Source organism: Bubalus kerabau, chromosome 13 (genome assembly GCF_029407905.1).
Source record: "Bubalus kerabau isolate K-KA32 ecotype Philippines breed swamp buffalo chromosome 13, PCC_UOA_SB_1v2, whole genome shotgun sequence".
Classification (NCBI taxonomy): domain Eukaryota; kingdom Metazoa; phylum Chordata; class Mammalia; order Artiodactyla; family Bovidae; genus Bubalus; species Bubalus kerabau.
Window position 1 is genome coordinate 8133214 of NC_073636.1, and position 22476 is coordinate 8155689.

Consider the following 22476-nt stretch of genomic DNA (forward strand, 5'->3'; position numbering starts at 1 on the left):
TCTAGTCTAGTGTCTGTAGTACTTACAAATAAATACTAGTTAATATCATAATTATTCTTTGCATATGCCCCAGCTCAGGTTTGGAGTTAAAAAAATATTGGTTTAATTAATTTGTGTTAATTTTTCATAGTTTTCTAAAGAGAGAAACATCTCTTAGGAAAGATTGACTACTCTGTATTCATTATGGTTGAAATCATTAAGCCTCTTTTATTATGGATAGTGGCAACTAGTTTGAAGATATATATTGAGGAATATCAGAAATACCAACTTTTAGTGTTTTCTTATTGGTAAAGTCCTAGATAATAGAGCTTTGATTGCATGACTCTCCAGAAATCTAAAGTTAACTTTAATTCTTTGTACTTTCTTAAAATTATTTACTCAAATAGTTGAATGCTGCTGCTGCTGCTAAGTTGCTTCAGTCGCGTCCGACTCTGTGCGACCCCATAGATGGCAGCCCACCAGGCTCCCCTGTCGCTGGGATTTTCCAGGCAAGAGTACTGGAGTGGGGTGCCATTGCCTTCTCTGAAATAGTTGAATAGTATTTACAAATTAATTAATTTGAAAGCTACACACTATAGCCATTTCAGTTCTTTCTGTTAAATTCTCTTGGAGTTGTTCCGGGGAGTTTGGGCTTCTTGAAGATTATAAACGTTCAAAATTTTCTGAAATAAGAAAGCAATTAACTCTTCAGAAATTTGAACGGGAATTAAAATCAATATTAGCATAATTTTTAACATAATTGTTTTCTGCCTATTAGTTTATTGGAATCCTGTTTAATCACTGCCTAGGAGACTAACTGAGGAGACTATTGTTTTCTATAAACCAATATTCTACTGAATGGTTTCTTCTTTGTAAGACTAATTATAGTTTTATCCCCTTCGAAGATATTTGTCAGTTTTGAGTTACTCTGCGGTTTAATTGTTGGAATCGATAAGCTGAATAAAAGCTATACCCCTGTCTTCTAGGCCTGCCACTTTCCGACTTGCTGCTTAGGCTGGCGCGGTTTCTTGCTGCTCTAATTAACTGAAGGCGTGGGTAGAATGTAACAGTTGAGGGGAGAGGGACAAGAAGAAAAGGACAGTCTAGTTGCTGACATGTGCTCCCGATTGATGTTTTACTTTTGTAAATTATTAATAATACCTAGCCTTCTCTTGGCTGGTGGAGAAATCAAAGAAATATCTGAGAAGCCTCCTAGATGGATTCTGATAGATGGGAGGAAGTGCCCCAGATTTCCCCAGGTGACTCTAACGGCCAGGATTTGAGAACTGCTGGGGGCCTTCCAGGTATTGTCACACTGAATCTTCACAGCAGCACAGTGAGATAAACATGACCTCTGTTTTACATAGGAGCAAACTGTGGTTCAGCACAAGTAAGTGAATTTCCCAAGGGGGCACAATGTGTAAAAACCAGAATTTGAACTATGTCAATTCTCTTTGTATCCAAAATTATGTTCTGCCCATGCCATTCACTTTCTCAGCAACAGATGTTGACTCTCTGAGCCTCAGATTTCTCATGTGTAAAATTAGGTTAATAAATAGTACCTTAAGCTGTGAAAATTGAATAATACATTAAATAGTACACTTACAACAGTGCCAGGTACTTCTGTAGTAAGCTTCCAGTATTAACTCTCATCCTTATTATAGCTGTAGTTCTGAGTGTGGTACATGTATGATGTTCGAGGCTACTGATATAAAGATAATAAGACATTACTTGTCATCAAACAGTTTAAAAATAGTGGAAAACAAGCCTTACCTTCTGAAATGCTTCCAAAAAATTGCGGAAGAAGGAACACATTCAAACTCGTTCTATGAGGCCACCGTTACCCTGATGCCAAAATAAGACAAAGATACAACAAAAAATGGAAATCACAGGTCAGTATCACTGATGCAGCAGCAGCAGCACCACTGATGAACATAGATGTGAAAATGCTCAGCAAAATGCTAGCAAACAGAATCCAACAGTGTGTTAAAAGGATCATACACCATGATCAAGTGGGGTTTATCCCAGGGATGCAAAGAATTTTTTAATATATGTAGGTCATCAGTGTGATACACCAGGTGTCCCCAACCTCCAGGCTGTGGACCAGCACTTCCTATCAGATCAGCAGCAGCATTAGATTAGAAATAAAGTGCACAATAAACATAATGCACTTGGATCACCCAAAAGCTGTAGTCCATGGAAAAATTGTTTTGTTGTTTTGTTTAGTCACTGGGTCATGTCTGACTCTTTGCAACCCTGTGGACTGTAGCACACCAGGCTCCTCTGTCCATGGGATTCTCTCAGCAAGAATACTGGAGTGGGTTGTCATTTCCTTCTCCACCATGGAAAAATTATCTTCCACAAAATCGCTTCCTGGTGCCAAAAAGGTTGGGGACTGCTATGATATACCACATTAACAAATTGAAAAATAAAAACCATATGATCATCTCAGTAGATGCACAAAAAACTTTTGACAAAATTAAACACCTATTTATGATTAAAAACTCTCCAGAAAGTGGGCATAGAGGGAATCTACCTCAAGATAATAAAGGCCATATATAACAACATACAGCTCGCATCACACACAGTGTGAAATGCTGAAAGCATTTCCTGTAAGATCAGGAAAAAGACAAGGATGTTCACTCTCACCACTTTTACTCAATATAGTTTTGGAAATCCTAGCCACAGCAGAGAAAGAAAAGGAATCCAAACTGGAAGAGAGGAAGTAAAACTGTCACAGTTTCAGATGACATGATACTGTACTCTTGTGTAGTATCTTAAAGATGCTACCAAATAACTACTAGAGCTCATCAATGAATTTGGTGGAGTTACAGGATACAAAATTAATATACAGAAATCTCTTGCATTTATATACACTAACATGAAATGTTAGAAAGAGAAATTAAGGAAACAATCCAATTTATCACTGCATCAGACAGAATAAAATGCCTAGGAATAAATCTACTCAGGGAGTTAAAAGACCTGTACTCTGAAAACAATAAGACATTGATTAAAGAGATAGAAGATAACACAAACAAATGGAAAGATATACTATATTATTGGATTGGAAAAATCAGTATTGTCAAAATGACTACACTCCCCAAGGCAGTCCATAGATTCAGTGCAATTCCTATCAAATCACCAATGAGATTTTTCACTGTACTACAACAAAAAAATTTTAAATTTGCATGGAAACACGAGAGACCCTGAATAGCCAAAGCAATATTGAGAAAGAAAATTAGAACTGAAGAAGTTAGAGTCCCTGACTTCAGATTACACTACAAAGCTGCAGTAATTAATATACTATGGTACTGACATAAAAAAAGACACAGAGATTTGGAATGGGATAGAAAGTTCAGAAATAAGCCCGTGCTCTTAGAGTCAATTAATCTACAATGGAGGAGGCAAGAATATACCATGGAGAAAAGACAGTCTCTTCAATAAATGGTGCTGGGAAAACTGGACAGCTACCTGTGAAAAAATGAAATTAGAACATTCTTCATACCATACACAAAAATAAACTCAAAATGGATTAAAGACCTAAATGTAAGAACAGGTACTATAAAACTCCTAGAGGAAAACATACAACACTCTTTGACATAAATCACAGCAGTATCTTTTTGGATCAATCTCTTAAGAATAATAGAAATAAAAACAGAAGTAAACAAGTGGGACCTATTTAAACTTAAAAGCTTTTTCTTAGCAGAGCAAATCATAAATAGAACAAAAAGACAACCTACAAAATGGGAGAAATATTTGCAAGTGATGTGACTGACAAGGGATTAATCTCCAAAATATGCCAACAGCTCATATGGCTCAATAGCAAAAAAACAAAAACAAACAAAAAAAAACAATAAAAAATAACCAGAAGATCTAAGGAAACATTTCTCCAAAGAAGACATACAAATGACCAAAAGGCATATGAAAAGATGGTCAACATTGCTAATTATTAGAGAAATGCAAATCAAAACTGCAATGAGATATCACCTCACACCAGTCAGAATGACCATCATTGAAAAATCTGCAATAGAGGCTGGAGAGGATGTGGAGGAAAGGGAACCCTCCTACATTGTTGGTGGAAATGTCACTTCACACAGCCACTGGAGAACAGTATGAAGGTTCCTTAAAAAGCTAAAAATAGAGATGTATCCACCCCAGTGTTCATTGCAGCACCGTTTACAACAGTTAAGACATTGAAACAACTTAAATGTCTATCAACAGGTGAATGGATAAAGAAGATATAGATAGTGGAATTGAAGAAGGAAACAGCAACCCACTCCAGCACTCTTGCCTGGAGAATTCCATGGACAGAGGAGCCTGGGAGGCTGCAGTCCATGGGGTTGCAAAGAGTTGAACATGACTCAGTGATTAACACACTTATACAGTGGAATGTTGCTCTGCCATAAAAAAGGAATGAAATAATGCCATTTGCAGCAACGTGGATAGACCTTGAGATTATCATGCTAAGTGAAATAAGCCAGACAGAGAAAGACAAATATGATATTGCTTATTGTGAAATCTTAAAAAAAAGATACAAATGAATTTATTTACAAAACAAAACCTATTTCACAGACATAGAAAACAAACTTATGGTTACCCAAAGAGAGGGAAGGAAGGTTAAATTAGGAATTTGGGATTAAAATATATACAAAATTACATATAAATTTGATAATCAACAAGGACCTATAATATATCCCAGGGAACTATATTGAATATCTTGTAATAATCTATAATGGAAGAGATTGTAAAAAAGAATATATACATATATATGTCTATATATGTATAACTGAAGCACTTCACTGTATACCTGAAACCAAAGCATTGTAAATCAGCTGTATTTCAATTAAAAAAAACCCAAACCAAACAAAAAATGGCTAACACAAAGGTTCCTAAATCATTGAGGAATACATTGAATTCCCATACCAAAAATGGAGTAGAAAATGACAATCCAATCCAGTATTCTTGCCTGGGAAATTCCATAGACAGAGGAACCTGGCGGGCTACAGTCCATGTGGTAACAAAGAGCTGGGCATGACTGAGCGACTGAGCACACACATACTGAAAAAAAAAAAAAAAGAACAGTGAGCAGTCACCCTAGTTGAACGTAATACTTTATTTCTTGTGGGCATCCGTTATAAGATGTGAGTAAAACTGAGTAGAAAAACAGGGTCTCTGAGATGCAGAGATGGGGCTGGTGGCAGGAGTCGTGAGCAGGGAAGGGACTGACTGCCCACAAGTTGGCCTCAGAGTGTGTGCAAATTCAAAAAAATTCGCAGTTGCTACATGTTGATTGTTGTGGATCTTTAGGCTCTTTAGAGTCCTTGAGTACTTAGTGTTGCTCTATTTCTATCAAACCTATTTTTAGAACTCTCATGCTGATCTTTTTCTTTTAAATTGAAATATTGTATGTGAGCACGGTGTTTGAAAAGATGAGTGACTTTATGTGTAAGGAAAAGCTTTTAGTGGAGATGTTAGGTCTTTTGAGTCTCCTCTTGACTTTTTATCTTTCTCGAGACTCATAAGCAAATTCACCAGAAAGAAAAATTAAATCTGGAATTGGTTAAGTTTTGCTAGTCTTGGATATTAGGATGAAGGTAATAGTAGAAAGGATAATTGCACATGTTGGCTAAGTTGAAATTTTAAATGCTTCTGAATTTCAGTGCTATTATTGCCTTATGTTTGAGTTATTATGGATGATCTATCCTGTGTTTTTATTCACGTTTCACAGTGCTTAGTATGAAGTAGGTATTCAGGAATTATGTCTGGGATGAATGCATGAATAAGAGTAGGGAATTATCAACTACTGGTAAATTAGTAATTGAGAAACATTTTTGTGATATCTTATGTTGAATCAGTTATTTTGGATTCAGTTATTTTGGATTTCAGCATACAACATTTGTATGCTGAAATCTGAAGAATATGTCTGTAAAACCTAATTATTTTGTAAGATTTTGTTTCATTAGGTCCTTTTTGGTGTCATTTCCTCAGAAAATCATTTTATTATTTTGATCCTCTTCATTAGTCTGGTTTTTATCAGTTGTCAACAGTACAGTCAAGCATGCCACAGTGTTACGTTACAGGGTGCTTTGGAACCACATATTCACATTTCTTTTTCTGTTGGACTGGTCATATTTGATGAGATGAGTTTTCATGTAAGGAGAGAAGTTGGTGGTTGTATCATAGAACCACATTTCCTCTCACTAAATACATTGAACAGTGTTTGGAAATAATTGGATTTTGTGAAGAAATGATCAAATCCTTTGGTTAAACACAAATTTGTTTTGTTTTGGGTATTTAATATAGGTAATCTATTCCACTGAGAGCATTTCATATCCTTTTGTTTAATGTAGTAAATTGTATTCTTCCAGCTGAAAGACTGAAGGAACAGATGATTGTTGTTTGTGTTGTTTTTTTGACTGAAGTGACCAATTTTTAGTAAATATGTCTATGTGAATGTTTAAGTTTTTTAAGTTAAGACGTAGTTTTAGAGTCAGATTTTAGATTCCCAGCGTCACTGAGGGGAAGGTGCAGAGATTTCCCATATCCCTCCCCCTTTATGCACATCCTCCACTAGTGTGGCACCTGTGTTATGATGAGTGAAGCTTCACTGGCACACTGTTATCCAGGGCTCATCGTCACGTTACCATTCACTCATCCTTTGCACATTCTGTGAGTTTGGACAAATGCATAGTGGTGTGTACCCGAGTGACCTCTAATGTCTCTTTTCTTTTTTCCCCCTAGTTAAGTTGCAATACCTGTTGGATAAAATACTGTGATTTTCTCTTTAAATCTTATTTTCATGTTAACATGAATGTAATTTATGTATGTAAAATTATCTATTTCTCTTATCAATCACTAGTTAGGCACTATTTCTCTCTTCCCCTTTTGTTACCTTTCTGTCCTCTTCTCTTTATCTTCTGTGTTTTTCGCCTTCCCCTCCTTTTCCCTTTTAGCCTCTTTCTTCTCTCAGTCTCTCTCCTTGCTTCTCTGATTTTCCCACTTCCCCCACACCAGCTATACTCAAAGAAGTGAAAAACGGAGGCTTGAGATAGTTTTTATAAAGACTAATATGGCTGATCTGAACTAAGGACTACATTTAGAAGTTGGATTCCTCCTTGGGTTTGGATTGGAAAGTTGTGTGGGTGTTGTTGTATAAGTTATTTCATTTTGGTAACCTGCTCTATTGCTTATATTTAATATGTAAAAGCCCAGCTATGCCTTACAAATCATGTCCAGTAATCAAAGTAAGCCTTAAGTGTGTCATAATGAGTGTTATATAATAGCAATTCAAGTAGTCATTTACTTTTTGAATTATTATAACTTTTCTCCTGAGTGTGTTTTTTTTTTTTTTTCCCCTTCAGCAGACTTAGCATAACCCAAGGAAACATACAAATATTACAAAGAAAAATTTCTCTCTCACTCTTGTTTCTGCTCAGTACAGGCATATGTGTGCTCAGTCACTCAGTCATGTCCGACTCTTTGCAGGCCCCATGGACTATGGTCTTCCAGACTCCTCTGTCCATGGGATTTTTCAGGCAAGGATGCTGGAGCGGGTTGCCGTTTCCTACTCCAGGGGATCTTCCTGACCCAGGCATTGAATCTGCATCTCTTAAGTCTCCTGCATTGTAGGTGGATTTTTTACCACCAGTGCCACGTGGGAAGCCATACAATTACATTTTTCTTTATTGTTTATGAACTTTCTTCTTTCTGGTTTTTATCTCCTTCCTGCTTTCTTTTTAAGGAAAAGATATCTTAACTGAAAATCAATTTAGATAATAAAGTATAGATTAAGATAGTAGTTTTTGTTGGTGAAAAAATGTTTCTTTACTTATAAAAAGGAGGAAAGGGAGAGAAAAATGATGAGGAATCCAGTCAGTTATGAATTTACCAACAAGGAGTAGAAGTGAGGATGAGATACAGGAAAATATAGTGGTGATAGAGGCATCTTCTATTTCAAAAGAGTAGTTGGGGGTTAATTATGATTCTGCAACAAATAAATAAATAAAAAACAAATAAATCAGGTAACCTCACTCACAAGAGCTTTATATATAGTAGAGTGGCAACATCCCCAAATTTACTTTCTCAAAAATTATAATTTTAATGGGAATTTTATATATGCTTTTTCCTAAATTTTATAACTTGAAGAAAAATTGACTTTTTTTTAATAGAAGTAATACATGTTTACTATAAACATGAACAGAAAATACAGAGAAGCAACAAGAATAAAACTTAAAACATCTATAATCTTAAGGACCCTAGGGATTAACTACAGTTACATTTTGGTATATATTCTCTCAGGTCTTTATCTACACATAAATTTATATTTTAATTTTTGAAAGATAGAATTGTACTTAGTGTTTTGTAACCTCTTTTTATTCTTCATGACATGTAATAATCTTCTTGTCATAAAATATCTTCTGAAACATGAATTCTAATGACCATATCATACAGACATGCCATGTGTGTGATAGCTGCTTAATCCTTTATTGCTGGGCATTTAAACTTTTAATAAAGCATTTTATATAAGTTGTGCTGTTACGACCATTCTTATTTTCATTTATTCTTGAAAAAAAAATTTCAGTGTTGTATTGGTTTCTGCCTTACAATAAGACTGCTGCTGCTGCTAAGTCTCTTCAGTTGTGTCCGACTCTGTGCGACCCAATAGATGGCAGCCCACCAGGCTCCGCTATCAGCCATAATTATACATACAACTTCTCCCTCCTTAACCTTCCTCCCCTCCCCCATCCCATTCCTCCAGCTCATCACAGAGTGCCAGGCTGGGCACCGATTGCTGCACAACAACTTCTACCAGCTCTCCATCTTACACAACATGTTGATGCTACTTTCTCCATTCGTCCTACTCTTACCCTCCCCCAGTGGGTCCACAGGTCCATTCTCCACATCTGTGTCTCCAGTCCTTCCCTGAAAAAATCTACCATATGACCCAGCAACCCTGCTACTGGGCATATACCCTGAGAGAACCGTGATATGATTGTACCCCAGTGTTCATAGCAGCACTGTTTACAATAGCCAGGACATGGAAGCAACCTCGATGTTCACTGACAGATGAATGGATAAAGAAGATGTAGTACATATATTCAGTGAATATTTTATTACTCAGCAATAAAAAAGAATGAATTTGAGTCAGTTCTTGTGAGGTGGATGAACGAAGAGCCTGTTATAAAGAGTGAAGTAAGTCAGAAAGAGAAAAACAAATATCATTTATTAACATATATATATATGGAATATAAAAAATGGTATTGATGACTATTCTTTTTTGCAGGTCTTTATATACTTTCGTAATTGTTATCTCGGGATAAATTCTTAAGAAAGGATATGCAGACTTAAAAAGGATAGGCATTTCTAAGGCTCTGATTCACAGTGGCAAGTGGTCCTCTAGGATGGCTGCTAATCAGATGTGTGGCTATAAATGTCATGGTCTGAAATGTAAGAAAGCCATCCTTGTATGTGCTCAGATCTAAGAATACATAGATAAGCATATAGTCCTATGTTGAGATCAGTGCAGTGATTTTTATGGGTGGTTTTGTGGTTGGATATCCAGCCATATGGGTGATTAAAACAAGATGGTTAGGGCTTCCCTGGCGGTCCAGTGGTTAAGAATCTGTCTGCCATTGCAGGGGACACAGGTTTGATGCCTGGTCAGGGAAGATCCTACATGCCATGGGGCCACCGGGCCCATGAGCCACAACTGCTGAGCCTAAGTGCCGCAACTCCTGAAGCTCATGTACCTAGAGCCTGTGCTTTGCAACAACATAGGCCACTGCAGCAAGAAGCCCACACACCACAACTGGAGAGTGACCTCCACTCGCCACAACTAAAGAAAGCCTGTGCACAGAAATGAAGACCCAGCGTAGCAAAAGATAAATAAGTAATTTTTTTTAAAAAACAAGGTGGATAAAACAGGGCTAACTGCTTTGTTGACATGTATTTTATGTATACAGTGCTCAAGTCAACTTTTCAAAATAGTAATTTAATGAAAATCTGCTGAATGATGTTCTCTGAAGCAGAAGGTCTGTATTTATTATTCTCAGCACCAAATAATCATTCATTGATTTCTTCCCAGAGGAAGAGAAAAATATGTGTTTGTTATTAAACACGCAATACTTATGATCACACCGAAAGAAGAGATGAATGAGCAAAGGTGGGTCAGCAGACAAAGTTGAAAGTCTGTGCTTGGTTTTCATTTCTTGGTGTTCATGTAAAATGGATTATATTCAGGTAATCTTGTATTGATAGGCTGTGATATTCATCCCGGATTTCAGATGATAGTCTGTTTCTGAAAATAGTTGGAACACTGTGGCTATTCTTTAATTTTTAGAAATTTTGAATTGGATTTACATAGAAAGGCATTAGTTTGCAGGTGGTGTGATTCGATGAAGTATATCGCAGAACTGGGAGTCATTTACTTGCAGTTGCTTGAGAGTAGCCTAGTGTCTGTCACTTAGTGATAGGAGAGGAGGACTGCTAAGTCACTTCAGTCGTGTCCGACTCTGCGTGACCCCATAGATGGCAGCCCACCAGGCTCCCCCGTCCCTGGGATTCTCCAGGCAAGAACACTGGAGTGGGTTGCCATTTCCTTCTCCAGTGCATGAAAGTGAAAAGTGAAAGTGAAGTCGCTCAGTCGTGTCCTACTCTTAGCGACCTCGTGGACTGCAGCCCACCAGGCTCCTCCATCCACGGGATTTTCCAGGCAAGAGTACTGGAGTGGGGTGCCACTGCCTTCTCCAAGGAGAGGAGGACAGTTGTGTAGAAAAGATGTTAAATCATCTAAGACATCATTGGCACTATGTTGTATCTGCCAGTCAGATTTTATGTTACACATTATACATTTAAGTAGCATAGTACAGTTATTAAGACATTTCAACAGTGCTGTGCCTCATTTTTTTTTTTTTTTCCCTTTCTCGTCTGAGTTCTGAAGTATGGATCCCTAGCTTGAAGGTGAGAATGATGTGAGGAGAGGATGTTCATGAACCTGATTTTCTGTGCATGGTATTAAGTGTATTTTACTGCAGAGGATCCATAAATTTCACCCCAAGACCTAATAAAGATCAGGAACCTGTGTTGTTAGTCCCAGGTACCATTTGGCATTGAAGTTTTAGCTAGGACATAGTAGAAGGAATATATTATAGTCATAGACCCACCAATGAAACTGTGCCTCACATCTCTGATCTCTTTCCTAGAAAGAATATTCTTTAAGTATTTTATTCTGATTTAGATTATTATAAAATTGGTGAAAATTCTGCTAAAAAATATTGAAGCAGAGTTTTCATCATTTTTATGATAATTTTTTTCAGAAATAATTATGGTCTAGTTATTTGGCAGTTATCCAAAAGCATCATCTCCAAAGCTGACTCCAGGATAAAAAATTTAACTATTTAAAGTGCATAAAAGCAGGGTCACTCAGTCATGTCTGACTCTTTCCGACCCCATGGACTGTAGCCCACCAGGATCCTCTGTCCATGGGATTTTCCAGGCAAGAGTATTGGAGTGGGTTGCCATGCCCTCCTCCAGGGCATCTTCCTGACCCAGGGATTGAACCCACATCTCCTGTGTCTCCTGCATTGCAGGTGGATTCTTTACCCCTGAGCCATTGGGGAAGTCCAATTATTTTAAATAGTAGCTTTATAATCACTTTAGTAATTAAGCTGGTAATTGGCCTTCCTTTCTTGTATCTTCATGTTTATTTCAGATCCTTCCTTCACTAGGTTACTTACTTCATTTATGCTTCTCCGTTTCAGACATGTTTTGACTCAATAGAACTGTGTTTGCTTTTAAAGCCTTATGTGGATTTTTTCTTCTTCTTTTAAAAAAATCAAACAACAAAATAAAATACCTAGTTTATTAGTAGAGTTTATTATTCTGTTGACAGGTTTTTTTTTTTTGCATTTGGCAAATGTTGTTCCTAATGCTTTGAGTAAATTAGGCAACAAAAATTCAGTCTTTTGAGTCTTTTCTCATTCTTTTTCTTTCTGTCTTCTACAGTTGATTATTATCTGTTTTCAACTAGTACTGGTACTTGCATTTTGCTTGTTGATGCATAATCTTGGCAACTCCTGTGTTTCTGTTGGTGAAATATTTTTGTGGATGCTATCATAGTCATGTGTTAATTTTCATTTATACTTAACATTAAGCAGTTTTCCACCATTGTATGCTTACATTAACTTTCCATTCTTCATTGACAATCCTTTTATATTAACCAAATAGTGTAATTTGCTTTGATTATAAATTAAAATTTGGCTGAGTGGGTAGATATAGATATATACATAAATATAAATACAGATATACGTTAATGATCAATCTTTATTCTCTGATCTAGTTGAAACGGACTGCTAAGTTTATAATTAGAAAAGAACAGACAGTGTAGATGGGCTGTTCTTGGTGCCAGCACAGTATTTGGAAGAAAGTTCTAGCAATAGCAGGAAGAGGAGTAATGAATGTAGCAGATCTTTCATTAGTGGTCAAGTGTGATTGCTAGAAAGAAAAATAGTCTCTTGGGTGGGAAATAAAAACAGTGGTGAAAGTACACAATCTTTGGACAGAAAAAAAAACAGTGGAAAACCTCCCTAGGGTGGCAGGTGACCCTAGAAAATTTAGCATATTTAAACAAAATAGGAATATGCAAAGTGTGAAGAAAAAAGGGAGAAAGAAGTCCACCTAGGAATGTTGAGAGGGAAAATTGTCCACAATTTCAGCTATTTTGTGATTATGTGTTATCAGTGTGGGAGTAGTAACTGTCTAGTTCCAAGAGCATATTAAGATTCTTGTCATATATAATCTATATATTAATGAAAACAGATCATATTAGTGTTATTTTATTGATCCTCGTAGGAAACAATACAAATGCCTCAGGGTGCGGCTTCTGATTATATAAAACTGATAATTAACTGGCAAATGACCACATTTTTTTTTCAGTAAAAATGTGGTATATGTATTCTGTGCTGAGAAAAGCTAAAGTAAATGTATCAAAATGAGAGAAAATAGGTCTTTGGTACAAAGGCATTCATTATGCCATTTAAAAAATTCTACAAAATTTTACTTCTAATGTGTATTAGTTATTTATAAATCTGATTCATAAGAAAATAAGAGCAAATATTTTAATAATATATTTATGTAGTATCAAAAAAGAAGATTTCTTTTTTGCTGCCAACTCTTCTTTTAAATTCTAATTTCAGCACTCTTTGCCAGTTTGCAGAAATGATTTGTCAGCTGCTGTGTGAACAGCAAAGTGTGAGAGGAGTCTTTTAAATGCACAAGTATTAGGAAAGGGCAAGCCTGTTTCTCAAGATTTTGAACTAATGCTGCCTTATTTCTTAATAGCGTTAGATCTACTAAATATTTAAAAAGCTTTTAAAGATTAATGGCTCTTTTGCATTCCCCACAGTGCTGATGACTTGGTTGTGTCTGATTTTGGACTGACATCATCAGTATTGACTTGAACCATTACATGGGTTCTGTCCTCATTAGGCCTGATGAGTGTCCTGGCCAGCTTTTGCTGTAGAATGAGAACTTTTTATATGATGAGAATACCAGTAACAAATGGAAATTCCGTGGGCACTGAAAGCGGAACCTGTCAGCATTGGGTTCAGTGTGTAATTTAGTAATACCTTTAGTAATACCTTTTTAAAATTTATCGGTGAGCTCTGATGAAGCTCTTGGGAGACTGGCCTCACATTCCTTTGACTGGAGTTATTCATCTTACCCTGGGCCACAAGCCTGTACGTTAACTCATTTCAGCCTTTGGAAGCACTCACTATGTAACAAATCTGTATTTTAGCATATATCATGTGTGCCATATCACTTATTCACAGGTCACTCCCCTGCTAGAATGTGAGCTCCTTAAGGATGAGAAATAAGTTGTTTTCTTCTTTGCATCTCCCCAGCTCTCAACCCTGGGTGGAAAGGAAAGCTCTGAGAACACTGAAAGGGAGCATTACGAAGGCTTTGGCTGTGTTTCACAATTGAAATCTCTGTTAATTTAGGTTAGAGTTAGTGGACATTGTTTGACTGGAAAGTCCTAGTGAGCATCATTCCTTAACCAGAAAAACTGAAATGTAGCTATTTTATTTAGTATATATATTATATATGTAACAATTGAATTTAATCATCAGCGTTTCTGTAATAACATTTCAAATTGAAGAAAGATAATTGGCTCAAGTGTTTCAATCCATTGCAACGGAAAGAATAAAATACTTAGGAATATATCTACCTAAAGAAACTAAAGACCTATATATAGAAAGCTATAAAACACTGGTGAAAGAAATCAAAGAGGACACTAACAGATGGAGAAATATACCATGTTCATGGATTGGAAGAATCAATATAGTGAAAATGAGTATACTACCCAAAGCAATCTATAGATTCAATGCAATCCCTATCAAGCTACCAACAGCATTCTTCACAGAGCTAGAACAAATAATTTCACAATTTGTATGGAAAAACAAAAAAGCTCGAATAGCCAAAGCAATCTTGAGAAAGAAGAATGGAACTGGAGGAATCAACCTACCTGACTTCAGGCTCTACTACAAAGCCACAGTTATCAAGACAGTATGGTACTGGCACAAAGACAGAAATATAGATCAATGGAACAAAATAGAAAGCCCAGAGATAAATCCATGCACATATGGACACCTTATCTTTGACAAAGGAGGCAAGAATATACAATGGATTAAAGACAATCTCTTTAACAAGTGGTGCTGGGAAATCTGGTCAACCACTTGTAAAAGAATGAAACTAGAACACTTTCTAACACCATACACAAAAATAAACTCGAAATGGATTAAAGATCTCAATGTAAGACCAGAAACTATAAAACTCCTAGAGGAGAACATAGGCAAAACACTCTCTGACATACATCACAGCAGGATCCTCTATAATCCACCTCCCAGAATATTGGAAATAAAAACAAAAATAAACAAATGGGACCTAATTAAACTTAAAAGCTTCTGCACATCAAAGGAAACTATTTAGCAAAGTCAAAAGGCAGCCTTCAGAATGGGAGAAAATAATAGCAAATGAAGCAACTGGCAAACAACTAATCTCAAAAATATACAAGCAACTCCTACAGCTCAACTCCAGAAAAATAAATGACCCAATCAAAAAATGGGCCAAAGAACTAAGTAGACATTTCTCCAAAGAAGACATACAGATGGCTAACAAACACATGAAAAGATGCTCAACATCACTCATTATCAGAGAAATGCAAATCAAAACCACCATTTCACACCAATCAGAATGGCTGCGATCCAAAGGTCTACAAGTAATAAATGCTGGAGAGGGTGTGGAGAAAAGGGAACCCTCTTCCACTGTTGGTGGGAATGCAAACTAGTACAGCCACTATGGAGAACAGTGTGGAGATTCCTTAAAAAACTGGAAATAGACCTGCCTTATGATCCAGCAATCCCACTGCTGGGCATACACACTGAGGAAACCAGAAGGGAAAGAGACACTTGTACCCCAATGTTCATCGCAGCACTGTTTATAATAGCCAGGACATGGAAGCAACCTAGATGTCCATCAGCAGATGAATGGATAAGAAAGCAGTGGTACATATACACAATGGAGTATTACTCAGCCATTAAAAAGAATACCTTTGAATCAGTTCTAATGAGGTGGATGAAACTGGAGCCTATTATACAGAGTGAAGTAAGCCAGAAAGAAAAACACCAATACAGTATACTAACGCATATATATGGAATTTAGAAAGATGGTAACAATAACCCTGTGTACGAGACAGCAAAAGAGACACTGATGTATAGAACAGTCTTATGGACTCTGTGAGAGAGGGAGAGGGTGGGAAGATTTGGGAGAATGGCATTGAAACATGTAAAATATCATGTATGAAACGAGTTGCCAGTCCAGGTTCGAAGCACGATACTGGATGCTTGGGGCTGGTGCACTGGGACGACCCAGAGGGATGGAATGGGGAGGGAGGAGGGAGGAGGGTTCAGGATGGGGAACACATGTATACCTGTGGCGGATTCATTTTGATATTTGGCAAAACTAATACAGTTATGTAAAGTTTAAAAATAAAAATAAAAAAAAATTTCTACTATAATTTCTAAATATCATGTTTTTCCTTTTCAAATGTATTTTACTCTTTCTTTATAATTTAATATTTTGTAGACAGCTTTTCTTCAATATTCTGTTTCATGTATAAATTGATTATCTATGGTAGTCTTTTTGATGTCTTTGACTTGGAAATCCACAGATGTAACTGATGAAAAGAGATTACTGGCTTTATTTAATTCAACCTTAAGACTTCAGTCTGACTTCATTTAAAGAAGTCAAGATAAATGTGCTTCTGACTTTATTAATTGTCAGAGAAGAGATTTTTCAGCCTCTTTAGTAATTTGTTAATTTTTCTGTTCTTGTAGTTCATTTTAGAAAGCGTTTTAAGTTCGTGATGCCCTTTTCTTAAAACAAGTGACATATTTTAACATTTCAACACTTTAATTGTATCATTTTTAAATTTAGAATCCCTGTGCCTGTGTCACAGTTATAATAATCACTTTTTAAATAATATCTTTGAGAAATGGTTATATACATTTTCTATATATAAACAGGAATTCTCTCAACCTCCTTGAAAAACTGTTGTAGGTGTGGAGCATACTCTGTATTACAGCTGTCTTTCGCTGATTTTTTGGACCATTTCCAAATTGAGAATCAATATTTTAAGAAATGTGTTAGTTCTTTGGCTTTCTTATTCCGCATTGCTCAAAGGCCATTTTGTTTTCAGTATTGCTTAACTATGGAATATCAGAATTTCTGACCCATTATCTTTATTTCCTCCAGGTTATTAGCTTAATGACCTGAAGAGAAATTAATTCTCATAGTACTGAACGTGACATTCCCTGCCTATATATCCTGTTGATCCAGTTTTGTTGTTGTTGTTTTGGTTGCTAAGACGTGTTCAACTGTTTTGCGACACCATGGACTGCAGCCCACCAGGCTTCTCTGTCCACAAGATTTCCCAGGCAAGAATGCTGAAATAGGTTGCCATTTCCTTCTGCAGGGGATCTTCTCGACCCAGGGATTGAGCCCATGTCTCGTACTTGGCAGGCAGATTCTTTGCCCCTGAGCCACCTGGGAAACCCTAATCCAGTTTTGAGGCACCACTAGATTTTCATCAGCAGTGGCAAGATAATTTATAATACTTCAAAAAGTTTGCTATGAAAGTTTAAAAAGTTGATTTAATATTCATTTTATTTACACTCACTATTTTTTATATTTTAGGTTGCTTTCTATGTGAGTTATCCATGTAGTGAAGTAAAAGTCATCAAATTGATGTTAACCTTTGTGTAATTTCTGCTTTCCTGAAGCAAATTTTTCTTATAAAGATAGAGTATTACATGATTACTGAAGTTGCTGATTGCCAGCTACTGACAGACAGTGTCTCTAACACAATTTTTGACTGGAATAAAAGAAATTACTTTGAAATGGTTAATGTAATTGTAAGGGTCATTGTGAACAGATGGTTTTCCATTCTGAGGGGTTTAAAATCTTGAGTTCTGCAGTGTTTGATATTTATACGTTATCAGGAGTTTATTAGCAAAGTTGTTGAGATGTGATTTGAAATAATACCCAATTTTAACTTTAAGGGGATAATAATTTATACTCCTTTATGTTCCTTTTTGTGAAAGAAATTGGTAATTAGGTGCAATTAGGGTGATTGACTCTCAGAGTAGGCTAAATTAAAGTACCAAGAATGGGTAAGAAAAAATGAGAAAAGAGCACATGAGACTTATTCATGCTAAAAGAGTTTTTTATAGAATCTCTAGAGTCAGGTAGAGGTAGACATGAATTCTTTCACAAGTACAACCTTATATTTTGACTGACTTGCAAATTATATACCTTTATAGAAATAAGATATTTCTACTTTGTCTCACTGAATAGGCATATGTGTTTGAGGATAATAAAGCCCTGGATAGAGAGATGTATCTTATTCATATTTATGTTCTTAGTGCCTGACACACAGTGGCTACTCGGTAATTTAGATAATAAATGAGTGAATACATTGATTGAATGAGTGAAAAACCCTTAGCGATCAGTGTGGACAGTCTACATTATTAGGCTGTTATCCTGCCTTTCTGGGCCTGTATGAAATTTTTCTCTACTAGGTAAATCCTCAGTAGCATATGAAACTCTGGACTCTGATCTCTGATACTGTTGTCACCAGGATTTTCAGAAGCAGCCGACCTCCTCTTATTTTTAGGAAATCCTGTGTTCTTGAATAGGCTTTAATGGAATTCACTCAGTATGGCTTCTGGTTCAAATCATGTCATGATTTTCATTTTGGTTTATTACTGAATAACTTATCAGTAGTAAATAATTTACCAATAGTGAATAGTAAAATGCAGTTGTCACTGACTTCTCCTTGAGGTCCAGTATCTTTTTTTGTAAGGGAAAAATGTTTTAAAGGGAAAAAATGTTTTATAGTGATTATAGGATTTTGAAATTATTAAATGGGAGTGGATTATAGGAAAGATTTTCATGATAATATGGGAGAGGCAACAAAATTTGCCTTAGTGTTCCCATGATGGTTCTTGACTTCCCTCTTTGACTGTATTTTGTGTGTGTGTTTTTATATTGCTGTTTCTTTATCTATGCCCTAAAAATAGATTCTCCAAGTCTCAGTTGACCTTTTACTCTAATAGACAGTTGCCTAAGGACAATTTCTTTGGAGAATAGCATCTATTTTCAAGGTTTCAAATGTAACAGGTATGAAGCTAATTGCACTTTATTTCTCTTTAGTTTTAATCTCACAATTGAACACCAATTCCAGTATTACCAAATGATCTAACATACATTTCTCTTTAAGGTCTCCCGATAGTCCAAGCTTAACATGCTTGAAACAGTTTGTTCATTCTTATACTTCTCTAGCTTCAGAAACTTGGACTCATCTTTGGTTCTACATACTTTATCTCCAAATCATTTTTCCTTTTTAATTTCTTTTTTTTGGCGGGGGGATAGGGCAACTTTTGCATATTTCCCATTTTCACTGTCTTCCTCCCAATTCAGTCACTTTTCTCATCATGCCTGTAATCATTTTTCTTATAGCTACTTAACTGTTCTTCCAGTCCACATACCTCCTTGATGCTCTTGTTTGCTTCAGCATCTTGCTTTCCCCTGAAGACCTGTGAGTGCTTTGCATTGCCCAGAATTACTGTTTCAACTCATTAGATTGGAATTCACTGTCTTCTTTAAATTTGCCCCACCCTACCTTTCTGGTTCTCACCCAGCCCTTCAGCCTCTGACTTCAACCACTCTGGCTGTACCAGTCAGCACAGGTACTCTTCAGCATGTCTGATCTTTTACTTTTCGCTTATGTTTCTTCAGGATCTGACTCATTCTGTTTCTGTTTTGTGAAGCCAGCTCTTTCTAGCACACAGGATTTTTTTTTATTCTCAGAATTCCTGTAGTACTTGTCTAAGCCACTAATTGAGCAGTTTATCATTTACAATGTTGTGACATTTTCTACATTTTTGAATGGAATCATTTATTTTCAGTTTTTGTATTTTTCCAGATGTATATGTTTCTTTGCAAACTAACTCTGAAGTCCTTTACTGAGTCCTTCAGAGAAGGGACTTTATTTTATACTTTTAACTATTATTTTAAAGCATTTTTTTTCATTGTAAAGATAAAATCTCATCTAGTGCCATAATCTCCTAGTTAAAATTAAGCATTTAGTGAATCATGCCTTTTGTAATATTCTTCATGTATCCAAAAATATTAATTCAAGAAACATTTAAAACTTTGTTAAGATTATCCTGTGTGCCGAGAACAGGTCTAAGGAGCCATACACTTTAGTATATAGTACAACGTATACTATATGTAATCTATATAGTATGATAACCAGTCATATTAGTTGATAAAGCTGTTTGATTGAATAGTTCATCAGTGGGAAGAAGTAATAAATTAAAATTGGGTGCATCCAGTTTGGATATATCCTGGAGACTGACTTATCCTCATGCTACTGCTAAGTCACTTCAGTTGTGTCCGACTCTGTGCGACCCCATAGACGGAAGCCCACCAGGCTCCCCCGTCCCTGGGATTCTCCAGGCAAGAACACTATCCTCATAGTAACCTATAAAAATAATTCTAGGAGCTCCCATCAAAGAGCATATATAATTAATTTAAGATACTAGACTTGTAAAACAGATGATTCATAGTCTCTAAATATGAAACTAATATATTATAAAAGATTTTAAAAAGAAAGTAAAATAGCATAGAAGTTATATGTTTAAAAGCCTGAGTGGATGATACTGCAAATGCTGTAAATAGTCAAACACTGAATGAATGAATCAATGGATAAGTTAGTGAAGTATCAGCTGAAGAAATGCTAATGTGAACGTGAAAGTCACTCAGTCTTGTCCGACTCTTTGTGACCCCATGAACCTATACAGTCCATGGCATTCTCCAGGCCAGAATACTGGAGTGGGTAGCTTTTCCCTTCTCCAGGGGATCTTCCCAACCCAGGGATCGAACCCAGGTCTCCCACATTGCCGCCGGATTCTTTACCAGTTGAGCCACAAGGGAAGCCCAATGCTAAGATAAATCCAAACTTAGCTTTTAAGTTGTTGCAGCAGAGGAACAATCTAATAAGAGGCAAAATAAAATAATGGATGTTTTCTTTTAAAAAGTTAATAAGCCATTTTTATAGAAATTTTAAGTTTACAGAAAAATTGAGCAGAAAGTATACAATTTTCATATACCCTCTTGCACATATGCCACTACATACAGTTTCCCATATCAACAGCAGCTTACATTACTGTGGTATATTTCTTGAAATTGCTGATGCTGAACTAATAATGTTGATACGTTATTCTTAATTAAATTTAATACTTTCAGTTCAGTTCAGTCACTCAGTCATGTCCAACTCTTTGCGACCCAATGGACTGCAGCACGCCAGGCTTCCCTGTCCATCACCAACTCCCGGAGCTTGCTCAAACTCATGTCCATCAAGTCAGTGATGTCATTTACATTAGGGCTTATTCTGTTTTTAGAGGTCTTTATCATGAAGTTTTCCTCTTTTATTTACTTCTAAGAGTTTTTGGTTGTATCTAGGTTTTATTTTGGAAGTAATTTTTATTTGGACATAAATTCTTTTGGTAAATACTGAGGAACGTGATTGCTGGACCACATGATAAGACCGTGTTTCGCTTTGTAAGAGATGGCTGATCTTATTTGAGAGAGGCTGTGCCATTTTGCATTCCCAGAAGCCCTGGATGAGAGTCCTTGTTCTCCACATTCTTGTCACCATCTGGTGTTGTCACCATTCTGTTTCTCTGCTATTCTGTTAGATGTGTAGTGATATCTAAAGTAGGGAAAACCACTAGGTCATTCAGGTATGACTTAAATAAAATCCCTTGTGATTATACAGTGGAAGTGACAACTAGATTCAAGGCATTAGATCTGATGAGCAGAGTGCCTGAAGAACTATGGATGGAGGTTAATAACACTGAGCAGTAGGTGATGATCAAAATCATACCTGAGAAAAAGAAATGCAAAAAAGCAAAATGGCTGTCTGAGGAGGCCTTACAAATAGCTGAGAAAAGAAGAGAAGTGAAAGGCAAAAGAGAAAAGGAAAGATATACCCATATCAGTGCAGAATTCCAAAGAATAGCAAGGAGAGATATGAAAGCCTTCTTAACTGAACAATGCAAAGAAATAGAGGAAAACAGTAGAATGGGAAAGACTAGAGATCTCTTCAAGAAAATTAGAGATACCAAGAGAACATTCCATGCAAAGATGGGCACAATAAAGGAGACAAATGTTACAGACCTAACAGAAACAGAAGGTCTAAAGAAGAGGTGGCAAGAATACACAGAAGAACTGTACAAAAAAGGTCTTAATGACTTGCCTAAACACGAGGGTGTGATCACTCACCTAGAGCCAGACATCCTGGAGTGTGAAGTCAAGTGGGCCTTAGGGGGCATTACTATGGACAAAGCTAGTGGAGGTGATGAAATTCCAGCTGAGCCATTTCAAATCCTAAAGGATAATGCTGTGAAAGTGCTGCACTCAATATGCTTGCAAATTTGGAAAACTCAGCAGTGGCCACAAGACTGGAAAAGGTCAGTTTTCATTCCAATCCTAAAGAAGGGCAATGCCAAAGAATGTTCAAACTATCGCACAATTGCATTCATTTCACATGCTAGCAAGGTAATGCTCAAAATCCTTTAAGCTAGGTTTCAACAGTTTGTGAACTGAGAACTTCCAGGTGTACAAGCTGGATTTAGAAAAGGCAGAGCACACAGAGGTCAAATTGTCAACATCTGTTGGATCAAAGAAAAGCAAGGGAATTCCAGAGAAACATCTACTTCTGCTTCATTGACTTTGACTGTGTTCATCACAATAAACTGTGCAAAATTCTTAGATGGGAATACCAGACTACCTTGCCTACATCCTGAGAAATGTGTAAGCAGGTCAAGAAGCAACAGTTAGAACTAGACATGTAACAGCAGACTGGTTCAATAT

At 36.4% G+C, this 22476-nt stretch overlaps 1 long non-coding RNA gene across 1 annotated transcript; it reads right to left on the bottom strand.

Moving 5' to 3' along the window:
• Positions 1 to 264: 264 nt before the first annotated feature.
• On the bottom strand, positions 265 to 19174 carry LOC129625314 (uncharacterized). Its single transcript, XR_008701337.1, has 3 exons — positions 19086 to 19174; positions 1586 to 1684; positions 265 to 662 (listed from the first exon to the last, which is right to left on the bottom strand). It is a non-coding gene; the product is annotated as an uncharacterized LOC129625314 (long non-coding RNA).
• Positions 19175 to 22476: the final 3302 nt, after the last annotated feature.